We start from the raw sequence: 5,461 nt of genomic DNA, 5'->3' as shown, positions 1-5,461 counted from the left end.
GCGCGATCCGCGGCTAGGCCGCCAAGGCAACCGAGCATCGAGCGGTAGTGGGGGAATAGGAGGCGGTGCCTGCAGGAATTTGACACTATATTGTGGTGCATTTTGTGAAATTAAATATTAAATATATCAAGTATAAAGGAAAATGCCCACGGTATACGGAGAGTTTTTTCCCTAGAGATGGAACCTCTGAAACCGATAAATTTATTTAGAGTATCATGAAATCTGTCGCCCAATACCAAATTTCACTTTCTTATCTGCAAGAAAAGTTAAAAAAATCATGTTTCATGTTTTACGTAGTGACGATGCGATGGCTAGAGAGCAAGCGAGGCATTGAGTGGAGGGGGAAACCGCTGGCGTGTCCGAGCTCTAGGCACGCCTAAGGGTCTCTAGTCTCTATTCATGCCAGCGGCTTTCCCCCTCCGCACATTTCGGGCCGATTTTTGAAGCGTGCCTACTTTTTATCGCCGTCTATTACCGCTCAACGCTCGACGACCGAGTCGCACCGTTGGATCGCGCGCGGACGTGTCTCAAAAGCGTTGCACTATAGAAAATGTCTTAGCGCCGAGACACTACCGTTTCTCCAGATTCTTTCAACAGTTGTTGAATTAAAACTTAAAAGTACACATATAATGTAATTATATAAAAATATATTTGTAGTAATATGTTTATTGATAACGTTATCTATAAAAAAAAAAATGAAAAAACGTGTCAATGCGTCGCGCTACGGTACGCCTCCTATTGCTGCTTAGACAACGTTTCCATAGGCACGTTTGATACAATATCTTTCACGCAATGCGCCAAGTCTTGGAGTTGACGCGCGAACCACGCTATACAGTCTTCATCGCGACGGAACCGATACGACGATAACGCGTCGTCGTACGAGCAACGTACGTAGTAGTCTATACTACATACCTCGTGCTGTCGATATGTATATGACGACGCATCTTCCCTGTTGGGGGTTCCATCTTGCGTAGAACACACTCCAAGTCGGCATAGACGATGAATGGAATGCGCTCCTTATTACAGTGGTTGCCGAATTCGAGCCATTTGTCGTCCTCGCTCGGCAGTCTGATGGCGCAATCGTTCATTTTTCTGCAGTCCATTGCGTGTAACTCCAATTTTTCGCTCGTACTGAAGTAGTGTAAGCATCTGGAAAAACGTATATAAATTATTATTATTATCATTTATTAGTATAAAGGACTGTTATAATTTTTTTATGTATACTTACCGATCGCAGAAAAATTTCTTGTTCTTTTTTCTGTTGAGTTGCGAGCTCATGAGACGGGATAGATTTTTTATTCACGCAAAGTAACCGAGACTGTCGTCGCGTGGATCTTGTAGATACAGCACGTTAACGTGTTTCTCCTTTTTGTCGCTGGTGAGCCGTAGAGGAAGGATCTGTTTATTTTCGATGCCGTACACGTTGATCGACACCGCGTTCAATCGTTCGAATTTTTGAATGTCTTTTAAATTCATTGGAAACTCGATGCCTGAAGATTTAGTACTGTTGTATAATACGGATACGATGACTCTCGTTCCGTATACATTGCAGTCGGGTACAGAGCGGCGACCACTGACCACGCGAAGCATGCATTGTCCGTCGTACGCACACTGATCACCGCTCGTTTCGTTGTTATGTCCCGCGGTACTTCGACATGACATCCCGCGCGCATGGGATTTATTATAATTTATTCATGTTAACAGACAAATTCAGTATACGTGATAGCGCCCACCCGCTGTCGCGTTCCTGGAACTCTTCGAGCGATGACAACGTGGGCTCGATGACGTGTCGCTCGTACCACTCGCGCAAATCAGTGTATCGGTATATTCGATGTTCTTAGTGTTTATACTTTTATTAGCGCGTTTATCGTTCGCCACAAACTCACCGTTGAACGCAGTGTTCACCTTCACACTACCATGTCTTTCTATAGCGTCTCGAACTTGCTCGAGCACTATTTCTCTCGCGTCTTCCAAAACCCGCCGCTGCTCGATGTGTAATAATTAGAATTTATCACAGCGCCCGTCAATATACGGCTTTCAAACGCGGTGTCGATCTCTCGCCAGACGAGAGATCTTTCGTCGCCATTCGCGTACTCACCACTCGCGTACCTGCCACCAACGTGTACGAAACGTCGCTCTAATTGTACCTTTGCACCCGCGAGTCGCGCGATCCTTGCCACCACGGATTATCTGTGTCCAACGGCGAGACGAGGACGCTTGGCACGACAAATTTCTTCGAGTCGCTCGATGCACTCGTCGCATCGTTGCAGCCACGCGAGACACTCCACCAGAGTAGTGACCTGACCGCACTGCTCCAACAGTTCGCGTTCCACTCGCTCGTGGTTTTCCATTCTTTTTTTACAGTCTTTAGATCACACATGGAGCACTTAATAGTTTTTTCAATGTGTGCACATTGGACACACATTGCGCGGAAATACAGTATACATCGGCACTCTGCAATTCGTACAAAACCAACCGGCTAGCGCATCAATATAATTGATGTCGTGCTTCCTGACGAGATACAGTCCCACAATGTCAGTATCAGCCAAAAGGACCATGCATGCTGCGCATACAATTAAAGGACCATCCGTTGTATAGTAACACTGGATCATGCAATGTTTAGTACGGCTGTTCAATGCACGGATTTCCGGAGATGGCACAAATTTTTCTACACGATCCGTATCGTACTCGGTCATATCGCTAGCACAACCACTATCGTCGGATAGCACTTCTTCATCAGAATCTTCGTTCATTATCTCCTCAAAGTTTACTTCCATTTCTATTATAAACACATCGTTTATAATATTCTCAAGTTATCGCGGGTATGCGTTCCTAATATTCTCGACTATGTCGACTGTGTTCTCAATGATGGTTAGCCACACTTTTCACGCTGCTCTTATTGAGATCGATTCGACAGTCTCCCAAGACACCAACTGAGGTGTTGGGCACTTTTGACCTATTATATATTTCGTTATGTCCAGTGGATCCCGCGATTTCTCCGTTTCGTGAAAATTTCGGTAAAAATAATCGTTAGGACAAGCGTGACAATATTCAAGAAACGTATCATTAGAAACCTTCCCAACGATGGAAACATAAGCAAAAACATAGATCCTCAGAATCGCCTGATCCATAGCAATAAAATTTACAGCAAAGGTTACAAACCATCTAGAGAAAATCCTATTTAAACACGATCGGTTCAGTAAATACAAAATCTAAATGTGGATCAGGGATCTTGTGTAGATAAAAACTCATATTTCCAAACGCGTAAAAGCAAGTTGAAGGTTGTTTTCTCGTCAACAACAGAAAGCTGGTAAATTAAATGTGGAAATCACAAAGCGTAGCTTTTAATTTTTTAGATTGTCGATCGTAAAATTTAAGTAAATACTGTCTAGACGAGAGAACGCATGTTCAAGTAATAAAAGAGAAATCGATGACAAAAAGGGGGTACGTTCGACTCGGAGTACTCACCTTTGTGCGGATCCCTGCACATTCTGCCTTCCACATTTACTGCAGAAGAGTTATGTCTTTGTTTAGCAGCCGAAACATCGGCGCTTCTCTTAAACGCGTCGCCACATATCGTCTATATCCACCTAAAAAAATATCAGCGCTTCTTGGTCTTCTTTGTCCGCGTTACCGTATAATACTCTAATGCATTTTGTTTGGGTGGGTACAGGGTGGCGGTGGTGAAAAATACCGAATGCATCGTAAAACGATACATTTATGAGCCATCAATCAGGGTCCTATTTTTTATAAACAGTGATGATTTGAGTCCTAGGTAAACAGCGCTACCAGCGACCCTGGGACCTTCCCCGCGCCTTGTTCCCGCTCGCCCAGTGACGTCATATCCCCACCTCCGAAGAATCTCCGCGCTCCGTTTCCCCTGGCCACCGAGTACCCCCGCGCCCCGCATTCCCCTCTAGTCCCATGGGTTAGAACCCGCCTAGTATATCTACTGCAAACCCCTGTGAAGCTAGCCCCTCATTATTAAAACAAATAATTTTTTTTGAGAGTTCTGAATAGATTTGTAATAGTTCCAGAGTTCCTGATAGATTTAAGAAATAGTTCCGGCCATTAAAGCCATAAAAACGCGATTTAAAAAATGGGGGGCTAACTTCACGCAGCTCCCCATTTCCGAAAAAAATCATTTATTTTAGAGTTCTGGATAGATTTTCAATAATTCCAGAGTTCCTGATAGGTTTAAGAAACAGTTCTGTCCGAGAAAGTAAAAAAAAACGTCATTGAAAAACCCGAAATTGACACATAAAAAACAGCCATAACTTTGAAAGTATTATTTTTACACAAATTTCTCATTAAGATATTTTATAGAACTCTGCGGGGGCTACCCAGAACTCTCTACAGAACTGTCAGAAGTTTTCAAAAAATTTTTTGCTCGTCTAATTTCGAAAATGGACACCTATAATCGCTCGTAACTTCTTCAGTTTAAATTTTACGGATTTTCGTCATTAGAATTTTTGATATTTTACTGTTTTTGTATGTTTCTTTTATGGGATAACGCCCTTTCGAAGTGAATCGGTTTTTCTCTTTCGAAGCAAAGACTTCCGAAACTGTAAGAAATACTAAGAAATTACTATATTACTATACTAAGAAGTAATTTTAAATGATAGTTGCATGGTTTTAGAAATACTTAAGAATAAAAGATAAAAAAAATTTTTTTTAATTTGGTTATTTGTTTATTCTCACCACTTGACTCTTCTTTTTTAATTTTGATTTTTTTTATGAAAATGAAAAATATTTTAAGATGGATTCAATCATGTGCGATAAATTTATTTTCTAAAGTATCATTTTTGAGAAATAATTAAAAACATCTTAATACGCTTGTGGTGCTTTAAGAATCGAGGGTGAATGGCGAGCGTATAGAGACGTTTTTAATTATTTTTCAAAAATAATTCTTTGGAAAATAACTTTATCACACACACGATTGAATTCATATTAAAATATTTTACATTATCAAAAGAAAATTAATATTAAAAAAGTAGAGTCAAGTGGTGAGAATAAATTTAAAAATATTTTTAAATTTCTTTCCTATTTTTATTGTAAAGTACTTCTGAAACCACGCAACTTTCATTTCAAACATTTTTTACTATCTCTTACAGTTTCGGAGATTTTCGCTTATACAGGGTCCCGAACTTTTTTGCCAATCACTTTTGTGTAGATAGAGCGGACTATACTTAGTCGAAAAGTCCTCTACCATTTTGTAATTTTCGCAGTAGTTAACAAGATATTAATTACTAAAAATTGCTAAATATTGGTCTTGAATAATTTTTCACTCAAATACTCTGAACTTTATAGGAAAGCTGCAAGAGACAAAAATAATTTATTTTCTTCTCATAAAGTTCTGAGAATTTTTTCAGAATTTTTTATCAATTTTTTAGTACTGCATATTTTCTTATTTTTACTAGCATGAGAAAATACGGTATTAAAAAATTTTTGAAAAAATTCT

General features: G+C 40.1%; 1 pseudogene; it reads right to left on the bottom strand.

Annotated features, from left to right (window-relative positions):
• Positions 1-735: 735 nt before the first annotated feature.
• On the bottom strand, positions 736-1,673 carry LOC108721835 (uncharacterized; annotated as a pseudogene).
• Between the last annotated feature and the right edge of the window lie 3,788 nt (positions 1,674-5,461).

Source organism: Mycetomoellerius zeteki, unplaced genomic scaffold, assembly GCF_001594055.1.
Source record: "Mycetomoellerius zeteki isolate Tzet28-1 unplaced genomic scaffold, Tzet1.0 scaffold184, whole genome shotgun sequence".
Taxonomy (NCBI): Eukaryota; Metazoa; Arthropoda; class Insecta; order Hymenoptera; family Formicidae; genus Mycetomoellerius; species Mycetomoellerius zeteki.
Note: the sequence above shows the minus strand (reverse complement) of the source record. Positions and strands in the feature narration are given on the sequence as shown.